Source organism: Mustelus asterias, chromosome 19 (genome assembly GCF_964213995.1).
Source record: "Mustelus asterias chromosome 19, sMusAst1.hap1.1, whole genome shotgun sequence".
NCBI lineage: Eukaryota > Metazoa > Chordata > Chondrichthyes > Carcharhiniformes > Triakidae > Mustelus > Mustelus asterias.
The window spans coordinates 63,103,731-63,122,547 of NC_135819.1; the positions used below are offsets into that span (position 1 = coordinate 63,103,731).

General features: G+C 43.9%; 1 protein-coding gene across 1 annotated transcript in view; it reads left to right on the top strand.

The window, feature by feature from the left end:
- The first annotated feature begins 11,410 nt into the window (after nucleotides 1-11,410).
- Nucleotides 11,411-18,817, top strand: part of shank3a (SH3 and multiple ankyrin repeat domains 3a) — an 832,189-nt gene continuing 824,782 nt past the window's right edge. The window contains exon 1 of the mRNA XM_078235726.1: nucleotides 11,411-11,551. The gene's annotated coding sequence lies outside the window, so the exon portion shown is untranslated. The remainder of the gene's footprint in view (nucleotides 11,552-18,817) is intronic.

Consider the following 18,817-nt stretch of genomic DNA (forward strand, 5'->3'; position numbering starts at 1 on the left):
ACTCTAACCACTGCCCCTTAACATTCAATGGTATTACCATCACTGAACCCCCCACTGTCAACATCCTTGGGGTTACCATTGACCAGAAACTCAACTGGACTCACCACATAAACACAATGGCTACAAAAGCAGGTCAGAGGCTAGGAATTCTGCAGTGAGTAACTCACCTCAAGACTCCCCAAAGCCTATCCACCATCTACAAGGCATAAGTCAGGCGTGTGATGGAATACTCCCCACTTGCCTGGATGGCTGCAGCTCCAACAACACTCAAGAAGCTTGACACCATCCAGGACAAAGCAGCCTGCTTGATTGATACCACATCCACAAACATCTACTCCCTCCACCACCGACACTCAGTAGCAGCAGTGTGTACTATCAACAAGATGCACTGCAGCAATTCACCAAAGATCCTTAGACTGCATCTTCCAAACCCACAACCACTTCCATCTGGAAGGACAAGGGCAGCAGATATGTGGGAACACCACCACCTGCAAGTTCCCCTCTAAGCTATTCACCGTACTGACTTGGAAATATATCGCCATTCCTTCACAGTCGCTGGGTCAAAATCCTGGAATTCTCTCCCTAACGGCATTGTGGATCGACCCACAGCACGTGGACTGTAGCGATTCAAGAAGGCAGCTCACCATCACCTTCTCAAGGGCAACCAGGGATGGGCAATAAATGCTGGCCAGCCAGCGACACCCATGTCCCACGAATAAAAAAAAAAGGGTCAAAAGTCCACGTAATTCTCCTCTTCTCCTCCAGCAGCCCAAACCTCCATCCCCCCTCCCAAGTTCCCCACCATATCTGCCCCTCAGACTGCCCCAACAACTTGGAGCTTTTTCAAGTTCAGATGTGGTCGTGTGTGATCATGATGCTTTCCACCATCTCCAGCATGCAGCTGCAGCACACTACCTGCTCAGCCATCACCATCTAATCTTCTGTTATTTAATTAATTAAAGTTTATGCATTTAATCAACTTAGCTTATTTTTAGATTTTAAATTAATTGCCTGGTGTAGGTCGGTTAGTTTAAATGTTTGCCTGTAAACATACCCCCGCACATCCTTTTTGTGCTGGTACGTCACTTATCTCTCTGCTGTCACTCTGTCGCCCTTCTGTTTAGAACTTAGGGCTGCTCCTGTGGTGCTTGATCCTCTCCCCTTTGCTCAGGGAGATACCCAATCAATACCATGGAGTTTCCTGCCACAACACTCCTTGTTCACATTCCTCGCATCTTATTTGTGACCCACTGAAATCACCGAAATCTCCATGGTAAATGTCATTTATGGGATGCTGACCCTCATCCTCCTCTGCTTCCCTGATAATATTCATTGATACTATTCAGCTTTCCATTCTCTTACACTGCCCCTTGCCCACACCCCCACCCATCCCATAATAGTAAAGAAATCTCCTTTGATGGAGTCAACTCCCATGTCCTATAGCTCAGATGTGCTGAGGGATTTATCCTGGGTTTACTTCTAATTGTTATCTACAAGCTACTTCTTGACGCGACAGTGACAACGCTAAAGGGAACTTGTTCACATCTGTTCAGTAGTTTGATTTTTATTTAATTTTTTATTTCTTTCCCATAACGAACGGCACATAAAGCTGACAAAGCATGCCTGTTTCCATGGCTAGTTGTTCCTGAAACAGATCACCAGCTTCTCTCCAGAGATTAAAGTTTGAGGGGTACCACTCCACATCAAGCGTGGCTGACCAGGATATTCTTCTGCTCTTATCACCTACTGGAGGCACATAGTTAGGATTTACAAGTTGATAGTCAACCATTTTAGCCATGTTATGAACACACTTTTCTTGGTCATCAAGTCCTGGAGTGGGTCTCAAACCTATAGCTTCTGGCTCAGAGACATGGACACTACCCATTGCACCACAAGATTACCTCATTGCTTGATTACACAGCTGCTTAATGCCCTCTCACCCGTCTCACTGTCCCATCACCTTCCTCATGCCCTCATCACTGGGCTCAGTTCCTGTCTGTTGAAACCCTTGGCACTCCGCCACTGATCTCTTCTCGGTGGCTGCTGCTCCAAAGGCATCATTGAAAGACACCATTAAGTTTGACCATGCTGCTATCCAATACTCCTTCCCCTGCTGTTGTTCACTGTCCAGTCTTCTGCATTGAAAAGGGGCTAACTTTGGTGAAGTTTTTGAGGAGAGTGTTGGGTGTCTTTGGAATCAATTGCTCAGCTCAGTCAATAAAGGAGGATCAAATAGATACATGAACCCCTTTGATATGCTCATAGAATCCCGATAGTGCAGAAGGAGGCTATCTAGAAACATAGAAAAACTACAGCACAAAACAGGCCCTTTGGCCCCACAAGTTGTGCCGAACATATCCCTACTTTTTAGGCCTACCTATAACCCTCCATCCTATTAAGTCCCATGTACTCATCCAGGAGTCTCTTAAAAGACCCTATTGAGTTTGCCTCCACCACTACTGACGGCAGCCGATTCCACTCGCCCACCACCCTCTGTGTGAAAAACGTCCCCCTAACATTTCCCCCAGCACCTTAAACCTGTGTCCTCTCGTAGTAGCCATTTCCACCCTGGGAAAAAGCCTCTGAGAGTCCACCCGATCTATGTCTCTCAACATCTTATATATCTCTATTAAGTCTCCTCTCATCCTACGTCTCTCCAAGGAGAAAAGACCGAGCTCCCTCAGCCTATCCTCATAAGGCATGCCACTCAATCCAGGCAACATCCTTGTAAACCTCCTCTGCACCCTTTCAATCTTTTCCACATCCTTCCTGTAATGAGGCGACCAGAACTGAGCACAGTACTCCAAGTGGGGTCTGACGAGGGTCTTATATAGCTGCCTCATTATCCCCGGACTCCTAAACTCAATCCCTCGATTGATAAAGGCCAGCACACCATATGCCTTCTTAACCACCTCTTCCACCTGCGGGGCTGATTTTAGAGTCATATGGACCCGGACCCTAAGGTCCTTCTGATCCTCTACAGTACTAAGAGTCTTTCCCTTTATATTGTACTCCTTCATCCCATTTGACCTGCCAAAATGGACCGCTACGCATTAACCCATCTTTGGACTGGTGATTGCGGCTTCTGTTGAGGCCATGCCATTGAAGTAATTGAATTTGAATGTTTTTACTTCTGATTTACACAGCACACAAACTCTCAGAGGAAGTCTTGCAATCTCAAAAAACTAATTTCTGACCTTATCCTCCAAACAGTATCACAGTGCACTGCAGAGCAGTACTGAGAGGTTTCACTTTGTGACTTTTAATCAAATGGAGGCAAGGTCAGAGCTGCACTTTGCTTGTTGGCATGAGGAGCTATAGTTACAGATTGTGCTGGATTAGTCTCAGTCACTGAGAAGTTGTGTTATAAATATTATCATTGTCTCCCTCGAAAGGATGTGAGTGTTGGGTCAGTTGAAATTTTCCAGAGTGAAAAGGATAGCCTTTTGTTAGGTATGTGTATGAAGGGATATAATGTTGACCACCATTCTCCTTTCATGGCTCTCTTTTGCTACCTAGCTAGGTGGACCTACTCTCATATGGATCTGTTCCTATCCAGCCATAGGCTGAAAATCATCTGCAATGTTTTCTCTCCTCATTCCTGCACCATTCCAAATCCACATCTACTCCTCACAGCCTTCAGTGTCTCCACTATTTGTCATGCTGCTTGTCAAACATCCAGTAGTGGATCAGCAGAAACTTCATTCAGCTAAATATTGGGAAGCATCACAACCTCCACATGAGTATTGTTCTCCATGGCTATTTTCTAAGGCTGAACCAGACCTTTTCATAGAATCCCTATAGTGCAGAAGGAAGCCATTTGGCCCATCGAGTCTGCACCGACTGTCCGAAAGAGCACCTTACTCAGGCTCATCCCTATCTCCACAACCCCATGCATTTACCATGGCTAATTCACCTAACCTACACATCTTTGGACTGTGGGAGGAAACTGGAGCACCAGGAGGAAACGTACACAGACACGGGGAGAATGTGCAAACTCCGCACAGACAGGTAACTAAGGCTAGAATTGAACCCAGGTCCCTGGCGCTGTGAGGCAGCAACACTAACCACTGTGCCATCCACTTTTGAAACCTTGGTGTCCCAATTGACCCTGAGATGAGCTTCCAACTTCATATCTGCCCATCACTAAGACAACCTACTTCTACCTCCATAAAATCATACTTATTTTTGTCCTTGCATTGGCTAATCTGTACTTCGTACTTCCACCATAACTTTTTTTACCCCTAGTCTTGGGTGCTGGGTTGTCTTGAAGTTGGGGAGACTCCATGAAGGTAAAACATTGCAGATGGGACCTGGATCGGGAAGTGCTACCCCTACTCTTGGGTTTTTTGATTTTCACTGTTGTGTGAAGCATATAAACAGAAGTTATGAATCAGCTGGGCCATTTAAACACATTGCAGAGAACAGAAAATCATGATCTTCACTCCCAAAACGTTTTCAACTTACATTGTTTATTCCATGACTTGGAGTCGGAGACGTAAACAGCTCTGAAGGCTAGAGGTAAAGGTTTCGAAACCTTAAATGGAACTGTGTAAAGTGGAAATTTAAAAGCTATACTTATCTCTGAGATTGAGGCTGCTGTCTGATCTCTGGGTAGATGGAGTTGCTGGAAAAGAGAAAGGGTACATCCATGGGGGGCCTCTTCATCATTCGTTGCATTATCCGCCAAATGGGTGCTGGTCTCACTGGGTGAGGAGTGTGTTGTCCAGGAAGGAAGGTTAAGGAAATGGGTGCCTCACCTTTCCATATACAGCATATAGAGGAAAGGTGATGGCAGCAGTGTACGGCTAATTCCAGGGTACCTGGGCATGAAGTTCAGATTCCCCACAGAATGCAGTAAGTAGGAGGAGGGCATAATAATACTTTGAGTAAAGGCTCAACAAAAGAAGGTTCAGCTTCCTCGATGTGACTGAAGAGCAATATAAGCAAAGACTTGGAATATCTTGGAATATGTCAGAGCCAACTGTGTCATATTGGAAGCAGATGTCGCATCTTGAACATCCGGCCAATTGCAATCAACTTTTTTGCAGCTGACACCTGCAAGGGCACTGCTGCAGACCTCCGCAGCATCTCATAACCAGCTGCCCACCAATGCATAACATCAGTCAGTGATGACCTGTTTGGTTGGCGAAAATATTCTGGGCAGAATTTTACAGCCGCATTCGCCCCGATACAGGAAAATCCCGCATGAGGTCAACGGACCTTACTATAATCCGCCCCTTGTTCACTACAATTCCCATGGCGGATGGAATGGGAATATTCATCCCTTTATCTCCACAGATGTGGAGTCATGGACCCAGAGAGCAATGGGCTTTGTCCATTAGTGATGAGTGATTCCATTAGTGGAAGATATGATCGATTGCACCCACATTGACTCAAAACATCATCACAAAATACATATAGAAAAAAATGAACAGAGGGTTATTTCATTCCATCAATATGCAGCTTGTGTATGACCAAAATAAGGTATTCTTCTACTAGTGTGCTTGATTTCCTGGAAGCTGCCATGACTCTTTCACTTTGAGGAAGCCAGATGTCCTGCAACTTTGAGTCTAGACCTTACGTCCTTGGCTGGCTACTGGGAAACAAAGGTTACGACTGAGGAGGTGGCTGCTTACTCGATTGCAGCAACTGGAGGTGGGGTCCACGATAGCATTATGCAGCAGTCACCTGTAGGAACCAGAGCTCTGTGATGAAGACTACTCATTAAAGGAAGAGGTTGAGATGAAGGAGCAGGAGTGTGAGGATTTGCCTCAGATGAAGATGTAACTGAGGAGCAGGAGTGTGACAATTGGAGAAATAGCGAGAGGTGTGCACAGGTGTCTCAACCCAGTTCAGTATAAGATGCCACAGTCACCATGCAGATTGTATACAGAGACAGTACCACTAAGCAGCATTCAGGATCTAGCTGCACCTTCAACATCTAATGGTTGCAAGCCATTGTGACATAAATGTCTTCAAGACTATTTATTGTATTGGCCAGTCAGCAAGTAAAGACTAATACATCCATCCTGATATAGCATATTTACTTCAAATTTAAAAGCTCTCTTTTACAATGTGAGATAGAGCACCATATATGAACCCATCAGTGATTGAGTCGCCACAATGTCTTGCACTTGCAAACACTCCTACATAGCGACCCTCGTGTTGCCTCGGAGGAGGTAAAGGCAGGCTTCTCACCTCTGCCTTGTAAAGAATTAAGGAGCGTTGTGGTGGTCTCCTCATGAAGGGCCCCATTGGAGACAAATCTGAGACTGTGGGCCTCACAAATGAGGGTACAGACTGTTCATAGTACCCACAAACTCCTTTGCAATCTCCTCAGTCCTGGGTTGGCTTTCTGGTGAATTGGATGGGTTGGAATCTGGGGCACAGCAGCCATCTATTTGATCATTAACTGGGCCACCAGTAAGAATTCCTGTTATGTGTATGCAGCTCCTTGTATAAACCCGGGAGGCCAGCCTCGAACTCTGAATTGACTGCTCCAGCTGCTGAGTGAGCCTCATTCCCTTTGTAAGGAGTTTCATTGCTCTTTCATCCACCCCAAGTGATGCTGAATGTGTCTCTCCATGAGATTAACCATTCTGACATAAGAACATAAGAACATAAGAAATAGGAGCAGGAGTAGGCCATCTAGCCCCTCGAGCCTGCCCCGCCATTCAATAAGATCATGGCTGATCTGACGTGGAACAGTACCACTTACCCGCCTGATCCCCATAACCCTTAATTCCCTTACCGCTCAGGAATCCATCCATCCGCGCTTTAAACATATTCAGCGAGGTAGCCTCCACCACCTCAGTGGGCAGAGAATTCCAGAGATTCACCACCCTCTGGGAGAAGAAGTTCCTCCTCAACTCTGTCTTAAACCGACCCCCCTTTATTTTGAGGCTGTGTCCTCTAGTTTTAACTTCCTTACTAAGTGGAAAGAATCTCTCCGCCTCCACCCTATCCAGCCCCCGCATTATCTTATAAGTCTCCATAAGATCCCCCCTCATCCTTCTAAACTCCAACGAGTACAAACCCAATCTCCTCAGCCTCTCCTCATAATCCAAACCCCTCATCTCCGGTATCAACCTGGTGAACCTTCTCTGCACTCCCTCCAATGCCAATATATCCTTCCTCATATAAGGGGACCAATACTGCACACAGTATTCCAGCTGCGGCCTCACCAATGCCCTGTACAGGTGCATCAAGACATCCCTGCTTTTATATTCTATCCCCCTCGCAATATAGGCCAACATCCCATTTGCCTTCTTGATCACCTGTTGTACCTGCAGACTGGGCTTTTGCGTCTCATGCACAAGGACCCCCAGGTCCCTTTGCACGGTAGCATGTTTTAATTTGTTTCCATTGAGATAGTAATCCCATTTGTTATTATTTCCTCCAAAGTGTATAACCTCGCATTTCTCAACGTTATACTCCATTTGCCATATCCTCGCCCACTCACTCAGCCTGTCCAAATCTCTCTGCAGATCTTCTCCGTCCTCCACACGATTCACTTTTCCACTTATCTTTGTGTCGTCTGCAAACTTCGTTACCCTACACTCCGTCCCCTCCTCCAGATCATCTATATAAATGGTAAATAGTTGCGGCCCGAGTACCGATCCCTGCGGCACGCCACTAGTTACCTTCCTCCAACCAGAAAAACACCCATTTATTCCGACTCTTTGCTTCCTGTCGGATAGCCAGTCCCCAATCCACTCAACATGGTTGCAACTTGTGCAGTCACAAGGTACAACACATCATTGTGATGGACTCTTCCACTCACTTGCAGTGCATAAGCTTGCTCGCATTGTCTCAGGGAACTCCACCAGATGTCCACACATCTGCTGCTGCTGATCCAAATACTGTGTCCCATAAGATGATCACTGGGGCCTGACCTCTATGCCAACTGGAGCATTGTCATCACTGCCTTCCCTGCTCTGAAGGGAAATGGACACAGCTGTCTCTGACTCAGTCGCCTTCTCCTGCACTCCAGTGTGGTGTCCTTCACCATGTACAACTGACTCCAAACACATGCAATACATCCCTCTGCACTGCTAGTACTTGTGTTGGTGGAGTGTGGGCTGGTCAGATGGGACAGTACGTCCTTGGACATTTCTTCCTCCTCCTCCTGATAATCCAGCTCTGAGACGGTGGGTGTATGGTAATGGAATTTTGTGAGAGACACAGCAGTAGATAATCTAAGCCTTGGTTACTGTGAGCATACATGCAGCTACTTGTCATTCTGAGCCAACGTATGAGCAGAACCTTTGGTCTGTAACCCTTCCTTTGTATAATGGATTATACAATTGTTATTATATTAATTATTATTCTTAGTCCATCTCCCCCGTGCTGTCAGTGCGGGCTCGATGAGCTGTGGGGAAGAGGATTTCACAACACTATCATGTGAGTAAAAGTTGTGGAACAGAGGTAGGTAAATGGAATTGAGATACAAATCAATGATGATTGATCTGACTGGTAGAACAAGCTCAAGGGGCTGATTGCATAATGCTGTTCCAGTGTAACTAGAATGTTTTCAAGAAGAGTTGGATGCATTTACACTGAGCAAATAGAATGACTATCCACAAGTCTATTCCACATTTTAATCACTGCGAAGAGACATTTATTCTAAATTCACCCATTTTGAATGTATGTTCCTCCTACTGAGATCGATTCACTTCAAGTTAAGTAGTGGGTCCATCGCCTTTATCTTTATAGTCCCATCTTTGTGATTTCTTTTTGAGGTTGATGATCCCATGTCCCTCCAGTCTTTCCTCATAAGTCAGACCCATGACATAAGGGATAGGTCCTTGACTTTCCTTTGAACTTCTTCGAAGGATTATGTCTTGAGCAGGACTAGCCACTGCACATGAGGTACAATCTAATCAAAGCCCTGGACATTTTGAAAATGGCTCCCCATGAATCATGGAATCCCTACAGTGCAGAAGGAGGCCATTGGGCCCATCGAGCCTGCACTGACAACAATCCCACCCAGGCCCTATCCCCATAACCCCATATATTTGCTCTGCTATTCTCCTTGATACTAAGGAGCAAATTACTATGGCCAATTAACCTAACTCACACATCTTTGGAGTGTGGGAAGAAACTAGAGCACCCGGAGGAAACCCACACAGACATGGGAAGAATATGCAAACTCCACATGGACAATCACCCGAGGCTGGATTGAACCCAGGTCCCTGGTGCTGTGAGGCTGCAGTGCTAACCACTGTGCCACAGTGTTGCCCATGGCTAATATCTACAATTGGACACATGAAGGTTGGACATTCACATGAAGGACACATGGGCGGCACGGTAGCACAGTGGTTAGCACTGCTGCTTCACAGCTCCAGGGACCTGGGTTCGATTCCCGGCTTGGGTCACTGTCTGTGTGGAGTTTGCACATTCTCCTCGTGTCTGCGTGGGTTTCTTCCGGGTGCTCTGGTTTCCTCCCACAGTCCAAAGATGTGCGGGTTAGGTTGATTGGCCATGCTAAAATTGCCCCTTAGTGTCTTGAGATGTGTAGGTTAGAGGGATTAGTGGGTAAATATGTAGGGATATGGGGGTAGGGCCTGGGTGGGATTGTGGTCGGTGCAGACTCGATGGGCCGAATGGCCTCCTTCTGCACTGTAGGGTTTCTATGAAGGTTGCCGGCATTTCTGGCGAATGCTGATTCACTGTCTACCTTCAAGAGAAAGAGAGAATTTCAATTCTATAGCACCTATCATGATTTCATGAGAAAACACTTCGCAGATAATTACGTGTTTTTTAAGTAAGATTGTTGTTGTAAATTGGGAAAGAGTTTCTTGCTAGGAAAGAGATCATCCATGTCAAAGATTTTCTGGACTAATTTTGATTGCCTAACAGAGTCAGAATGGGACTTTCCAGTTTTTGGCCCTTTCATCTGAGATTTTAGCAGGAAATCATATGGCTTTCAGTTGGCTGGTGAGCTTATGTACAACGATGCATAAGGCATTGCTTCTGTGTAGGGCAGGCTGAATGGACCAGTGGATGGTTTCCTGTTTTGTCATTTTTATGTGCCCATATGTACTTTTTATTCTACATTTTTAATATTCCAGTGGCAATCCTGCATTGAATGGACATGTGAAGCATTTAGCCTATGAGTACATTTAGATGCCTTTCAACTTCAACTGTACCAGAACCATTCACAGATTATATCCCTGAAATTTTAACTCAAGGTGTGAATGCAGTATGTGGGAGCTGTGGTGTGTAAAACCGTCAACAGTGTTGTACCTATGAATGGCAAACCATGTTTGACTAACTTGGTTGATTCTTTTGGCAAAACAATGGAGAAAGTGATGAGGGAAGAACAAATAATTTTTCATACACAGGCTATTGAAAAGCCTTTGCTAAAGTATTGCATAATGAATGGGCTAACAAAAGTAAAGCCCTTGGGATTAAACAGGCATAGCCGCATGGCTAAGGAATTGGCTAAGGGAATGTTATTTTGAAAGATACAGTCATCCATATAATGTCCCAGTCAGCAACTGGACATGCTCTCTCCTGAAGATTTACAGAGATTCAGAGCAACTGGCACTGTATTTCAGGGGCTCCCTATTCTCGAGAAAAGAAACCCCTAATATCCAGACAATTCCTACTGTTACATAGCCTAAATTAACATAGAGATGAAGTGAGCAGAGATGTTGAAAGAGTAACAATTTAAGACAAAACATTTGAAACTGTTGTAAAAATTTAGTTCATAATTCATTTGTTTTAGAATATTAGTTTTAGTTTTGTGAATATAATTTTTACGTTGGAGGTTCAAGTGTTAAATGTAAGATAAATGGAAAAAACTTGTGATTCAGAAACTGACAACTCTGAAGTGAACACACAATAAACTAACGTGGAGTTAATTAGAGTTAAAAGTTAACGTATTATTAGCATCAGAGTTAGAAGTGTAAATGCTGCACAAAGGATGACCCATTTGTGGACCTTTTGCTAGATCCAGGATGTCAATCATTTCATAAAATAAACTAAAAACTAGCAATTCCAAAGGAAAAAAAATTGTAAAACATCATTCAAAATATGAATTATTCATGAGTTGCAGCATAAAACAGTTGTGTTGGAGGTAAAATAATTGATTTACATTTCTGTTCAAGGACATTCCAATGCATGCCAAGTTTTCATAGAGATGGACTGTGTGAGTCGAAGATTCCTTGGTTTAATTTATCAGAACTGTTGCTCAAGTAGTTGCACTTTGGGTCGATGCTGCATCTCACTGGGTTGAGAGAGCAAACAAGATATGATTGTTTGTCAGGCCAGCACTTCATACAGGGAAAATATTAATTTTTTTCTGCATTGCATGGAATGTGGGTGGAGCTCAAGTTCAGTTTGGATTTAGAAGGGAAAAAAGTATCTAGAAGATTTCCCTAGCTTGAAGCGAGAAGAAGAAATCTACAGTGGTTGTCACAGTGAAAGGCAATTTGCATTATAGCAGAAAGCTTAGTCAAGAGCTAATGGAAGGAACCCCATGAAATTTCATATCTTGGAGAATAGCTGCAACACTGAGGAGAAATCAAAGTGACTTCCAGAGGTCTGTGATATATCTTTTTGTTAGTTCCAGGAAAGTGAATGAACCAAAATTTTGTATGAAAAGGGAACTCTTAGAGGGAAATAAAAATAGAACTGACCCCTATAATATTAGTTGATATAAACTACAGCATTAAATTAGTAGAGCTTTTTTTTTTGTGTGTATAATACAGTTTGTTTTTATTTAAAAGCATGAAATATTTTGGCATAGTTCTGGCAATTAATTATTAGTTGTTCAGATATCTGAACCATGGCTGATTACAGTTCTGCTAGAGTGCACAAGGGACTATCTAATTGGCCAATAGACTGTCTCCTTGACAGCTGCTATCACCAACATCGAAGAACGGTCTCATCCTACATTTTCTCCTAAGCGACCATCAAAACTCTGAAAGCGAGCCAGAAACACGCCATCCACTATCATCTGCTACAGTGTAAAGTCAAACTATATCAGTAATTTGCATCCATTTACTGACATCAGTGATAAGAAATATGTTTTAAGACTTGAGAATATGACTGAGCTACTAAGCAGAAGATCTGTTCTCTCTATGTCTGTCCTTTTCTCTTCCTTTGTGTGCTTTCTCTAGTGTCAACTGTGGCTCAGTTGGTCAATCTTGCCTCTGAGTCAAAAGGTTGTGGTTCAAGTCTCACTCCAGGACTTGAGCATAACAATCAAGGCTGAAACCCCAGTGCAGTACTGAGGGAGTGGTGCACTGTCAGAGGTCCCATCTTTGTTAAACCAAAGTTCCATCTGTCCTCTCCATCAGATGCTGCAGTGAATTGAGTTCTGCACTGTAAGGATGTAGGGTGATTGAAGAGCATGCAGTAGGGGATATTTGGAGCAAAGGATCAATGGGAAAGAATTTAACAGAGCATTGGACCTGCCAAAACAATAAAAGCAGAGATTGTTATGGAGACAGAAGATAGAGATGAATGAGAGGGGGGGAAGATTGTCTATTCCTTATTTTCCTGCCCAAAATTGCTTACTCTAAGATTGCAACAAACTGCGTATGGACTAATGTTCTTTGCCTTTCCACAGGGTGGTGGGAGTGAGAGTGGCCTACGATTCAGATATTATTGCATGGAATTTGGAAGAAGTAGATTTGATAGGCCTAAGGCCATTTTCTTGTTTCAACTTTTTTTTAACACTTATTTGCCTTTCTGAGCCTGGTGAAATAGTGACAGTTGCACAATAGATCATGTAATTAATACAGAACAAATACTCTAGATAATCCAATTAATACAGAACGGAAGCAGAAAGTGCCTTTGTTCATTTCCTGTTTGTTCTGGACTCTTGACTTGTGTTGATAGTTCTTGGTAGCATTTGACAGCACCCATACTGCTGCTGCCCTCTGCAGGAGGTTGTGGGAGTAGCATCCACTCAGTTCATAATGGAGGGATAACATACCTTGAGAGGCTCTTTCAAAGGCACAGGCAAGGTCAGTGAAAATGTCGCTCAACAAAAATCAATATTACATTATCTCAGTTGGCACCTCCTTCATGTTGCGCAACTAACAGATTGCAATGGTCAACCTCATTGACTCCTGATGTGAAGAGTTGGGAGAGGCATTCTGTCACTGCAAGAACCACAGATTGATTTCAGAGGGGTTGTGAGAGTTGCATAATCTTCAATGTGCACTTCTGTTATGAGTTAGGATCTGTGAGAGTGTAAATCCAGTAGAATTTCCTACGATCCAACCAACCTTGGTGGATGGTGAAGCCAAATGTGTGCCAGAGACAAGGAAGATCAAAACTCCATTCATATGTCAAAACTGATCTCACTAATAAATTCACTTTGAAGAAAGGCTACATCGGCAGCTGATTTCTGCAAGGAAATGTAGTAGTGGGAAAGATTAATTGAAAGCCATAATATTTCACATTAGAAGTCTAGATATTGTTTGCTATCTGAGTTTTACTTTAAATGTTAATTAACGTTCTGAGGGCATTGCTCCTGAAGTTGCAGCTCACATATGGGAGTGAACGAACTATAAAAGCCCCGAGGTGCTAGTGTGAAATCTTTTTCCAATTTCATATTTCTGATTAAGATCTCTTCTGAGCTGTTGTGTTGTATTGTTGATGCCTTGTAAATTGGATTATTATTTCCACTTATGCAAATCCTCTGTCCCACCAATAATCTGTTTCTTAAAATTAGATGTTTTGTTTCAGTACACAGTAAGATTCCAGTTATCCTTCAGTACCCACGGTTGTCAAAATGAGGTGTCTGTAATGGATTATTTTTTATCACCTCAAACTTTGATTGAACCCAACATAAGTGCAAACCTCAATATTGTAAAGCAATTTCAAAGCATCTGGTTCCAATCAGACAGATTTGCAATGCAATTTTATCAGTCTTTATGATCACCCAGTGAGGAATGGCCTTCTTTCTGTTTTTCCTGTGTCTGCAGCTTTATTTAATCATTCCAAGGAAGTTAGATCAATTCCATGCTCTACTGAAAGTCAGAAATTTTATTTCTTTACTCCAAGGCCACCATCTTTGACAAATACCTAGAATTGTCACCTGCTCTTTGATAATCCATCCTAAGGACAGTGTACACTGGAGCTCCAAGGGACTTACCATTTAAAGTCCATACACTCAACTGGATTTCACCCATTGAAGATATCAGAGTTTGAGTAAAAGGGATGGTCTACTGTTGATTATTTTAATCTTGGAAATGAGCCCCCAAGTTCCATTCTTTAAAGCTATTAGTCTCTTTTGAATTGAACGGTGTCTCTCCTAACACTGCGGGCCCCAGTCCTTTTGAATTGGAGTCCGACACTCCACCAGAACAGTATGTACCATCTCCCAAAATGAGAGTGTAGAGTTCTGTTATAGGGCTACTGGCCTCGTTAAATGTTAGTGGGCTGGACTTCTAAAGTTTCTGGACCCTCTGGGAGTTTAGAACTCTACCACTAGAGGTACCAGCCCTCCTGAAGGACACTGGTTCTTTCAGATCTACTAGCTTCTCTGGGGCATGGTTTAACACTAAAAATGGACCTTGCTTTTGTAGAGATATTTTAATGAAGTGAAACATTCCTATGGAGAGAGTAAACTAAATGACAAAAATGATGAGCAGAGATGATTGAATGAAACCTTCAATAACTATTTTGGAAGTACTGGGAAGGAATTTGGATTTATCTAGCCCCCCTCCCCCCCAACATAGTGAAATATAGCAAGTTGCTTTACCACAAAGCTTGGTCAAAGAAATACATTTCAAGGACTACCCTAAAGGAGGACAGCGGCATCAAGGGGCTGGGAGGTTTAGTTAGGAAAGTTCAGACCTTTGGGCCTATGCAACTCAATGCATGGTCACCAATAAGGGAGCAGTTAAAATAGGGGGTGTGCAATTGAAATTGAAAGATGGCAGGAATTATTTAATTTGACCATAGGACCTGGGTGCCACTGGCAATGATTTCCCATTTCCCAATTATCCTTGAGAGGTACATAGGAACATATTATCAAAGAGTAGGCCATTTGGTGTTTCGAGCCTCTTTCGCCATTTAATGAGATCATGGCTGAACTGATAGTAATCTCAAATATGCATCCAGTCTCCACCCGACAGCCTGACACCCCCTTACCAATAATCTATTCATCTTTGCTTTAAAAATATTCAAATACTCTGCTTCCATTGCCTTTTCAGGAAGGGAGTTCCAAAGAATCATGACCCTCTGAAAGAAAATATTTCTCCTCATCTCCATTTTAATTGGTTGACTCCTTTTTTAAAAAACCTAATCTAATTCTAGATTCTCCCACAAGAGGGAACATTCTCTCCACATCAACACTGTCAAGACTCCTCAGGATATTATGGACTGGATTTTCCCCCAAAAATTCTAAGGGTGGAATTTTACGCCCTCGTTCGTCCCAAAACCGTAAAATCCCGCCCAAGGTCAACAGACCTTTCCATGGTCTGCTCCTCATCTGCTCCGATTCCTGTGGTGAGTGGGATGGTAAAATTCCGGTGTTAGTGTCACAAAAGTCTGAAAACCAGAGAGTTTCACTCTGGGTTTTTTTTCAGCAAGCTTCCACGTGCAATTTTCCCACACTGTCAATTTTTTGGCAATAGGGAGTTTCACATCGGTGGGGTGGGGCAGAGCTTAAGCTTCAGTTTTCGGACTGAAATTCTTGGGTTTTTAGACTTTTGTGACACTTAGGAAAGTTTCGCCCACTGTGTAAAAGAACGGCATATGGGAGTTCTGTCAAACCCCCCACAGACATCCCCCACCAGAGAACTCCTCCTCCCCACCCCAACCGCTAGCCTCCTGATTGCCAGCCCTGAACGCCACCCCACTCCCCGATCCTCAGCCTCTAAATCGGTGGCCCCATCACTAGCCCCCACCCCCAATGCATTGGTTCCCCTTGACCCTCAGCTCCACCCGCTTGGCACTGCCCAGTGGGTAGTGTCAAGGTGCCTGGATGGCAGTTCCCAAGGGGCAACCCCGTCCTCAACCACCCAGGGGTCTCAATGTCCTGTGGTCCCACTGGCAAGGCTATCATGTCTGGGCCCCATTGCTACGGACCAGCTGTGATCCCTGCTGCTGTGGACCTCCACGGGTGAGGTCAGAAAACTAAGTGAGACTGGACAATAGCGTCTGGAGCTTGCTAAACAGATTCAGATCAGCCACTGAACGGCACGAGGCTGATTCTGTCAATAAAACTGGCCTGGGAAGATCGCGACCAGCCGAACGTTCAAACTTCCTGCTTCCCTATGCTATTCGACCAGTGCAGTGGAATGGGAAAATTGTGCCCAGTATGTTTCAATCAAATCACCTCTTACTCTTCTAAACTCCAGCAGATACAAGCCTAACCTATCCCCAACCTTTCCTCATAAATCAACTTCTGATTCCAGGTACTAATCTAGTAAACCTTTTCTGAACTTGCTTTTAATGCATTTACATCCTTCCTTAAAAAAGATGAGCAATACCATACACAATACTCCAGGTATGGTCCCATTAGTGCTCTGTATAACTGAAGCATAACCTCCCTACTTCTGTATTCAATTCCCCTTGCAATAAATGATAACATTCTATTAGATTTCTTAATTAAGTGACCTGTACACTAGACTTTTGTGATTCATGTGCAAGGACACCCAGATTCCTCTGCACCTCAGAGCTCTACAATCTCTCACCATTTTGGTAATATACTTCTTTATTCTTCCTGCCAAAATGGACAATCTCACATTTTTCCACGTCATACTCCATTTGATGGATCTTTTCGTAACCCCCTTATTTTCTCTTCACAACTTACTTTCCTATCTATCTTTGTGTAATCAGCATATTTGGCAACCATCCCATCCATCCCTTCATCCAAGTCATTTCTATAAATTGTAAACAGTTGAGGTCCCAGCACTGATCCCTGTGGCACACCACTCGTTACATCTTGCCAACCTGAATATGACCCATTATGCCTACTCTCTGCTTCCTGTTAGTCGGCCAATCATCTATCCATGCTAATATGTTGCCACCCCATATCATTACTTTTTATTTTGCACAATAACATTTGATGTGGCACTTTATCAAATGCCTTCTGGCAATCTAAGTCTGGTACATCTACTGGTCCCTCTTTAAAAGCACATGTTATTTGCTCAAATAACTCCAATAAGTTGGTTACATATTCTTTTCTTTTCACAAAACCATGTTGACTCTGCCTGATTATATTAAACTTATCCAAGTGCACTGCTATGGCTATTTTAATAATAGTTCTAACATCTTCCCACAACAGATGTCTAGCTAACTGGTCTGTGGTTTTCTGCTTTCTGTCTGTCTCCCTTTTTGATCAAAGGAATTTCATTTGCTATTTTCCAATCTAGAGGGACCTTCCCCGAACCTAGGGAGTTTTGGAAAATTAAACCAATGCATCAACTGTCTCACAAGCCATTTCTTTAAAGACCCTAGGATGAGGTCCATCAGTCCCTAGGATGTAGTCCTGAGCACTTGTCAGCTTGCAGCCCCAACAATTTACTCAGGAAAATTACAGTCACCAGAGAAGTAGTACTGAGTTCCTCCCTCCCTTCCTATTCCTGGTTTCTAGCTGCTTTTGGGATGTTACTTGTATCCTGTATAATGAAGACTGATACAAAACATCTGTTCAATTCATCTGCCATTTCTTTGCTTTACATCATCAATTCTCCAGTTGTACTTTCTATAGGACCAACACTCACTTTGTTAACTAACTTATTTTAAAAAATATTTATAGAAACTCTTACTATCTGTTTTTATATTTCTGGCTAGTTTTCTTTCAAACTCTAATTTTTCCCTCACCAATTCCTTATATTCTGTCTCACCTCTGAACTTCCATCTAGCCTTCTAGTTAACCACAGATGGTGGATCAGTCCCTTGCACTTTTTTTTAACTTGCTGAAAATATCAATTCTGTATATTCTGAAATATCCACTTAAATGTTTGCCACTGCATTTCTATTGGCCTATTCCTTAACCTAATTTGCCAATTCACTTTAGCCAGCTCTACTTTCATACCCTTATTGCCCTTATTTAAGTTTGAAAACATAGGACGTGATTCTCTCCAAAAACTTCTCTAAGTGTCGAATTTGTGCAAAAACTGGAGTAAATTATACTATTTTTTTCAGCGGGAGTTTCAAAATGAATCTCCCACACTCCGTGCACTGCAGAGTGCACGAGTGTGAATCCCATTGAAAATCAGTGGGCGGAGCATATTTCCGCTGGAGAGACCGGCTGGAGTGGGCCACTGCCCATGTGCCGATCTTTCAGTGTCGTGATTGACACATGCTCACACTGTCGGCCTCCTGATCGCTGGCCAGCTCGATTGCTGGCCAGCCCCGTGACCCCGCACCACCAGCCATACGACCACCCCACGGCTTGATGGCTGACCCCCCGGATGTGTCTGGCCAACCTCCTTTGCCCCAGCCTGCCTCAATCGCAGACCCGACCTCCCCACCACAGTCGTGACACCGCCCCCACACCCCCAAGCAGGCTCACCCCCTCCCACACCCTGATGTTCAGTCCCAATCGCTGGCGTCCCTCCCTCAATCACTCAGAGTGGTAGTGCAGCCCTGCCCCACCCCATTGGCACTGCCCTCCAGGCATCGGGCAGTGCCAAGATGCCCTTTGGGCATTGGCATTTTGCCCCTTGGCAGTGCCAGGGGGTCCAGGCTGGCACTTCCAGGCTAGCAATGCCCGGGGCACTCCCCCAGTGTGTCCAACCCTTTTGGTGGCCTTGATTTCCCACCGTTCGCTCCAGCGGGGTCGGGCCGCCAACTCCCCATAAGTGGGGCACTATACTAAACCTTGCTGGAGTGAACA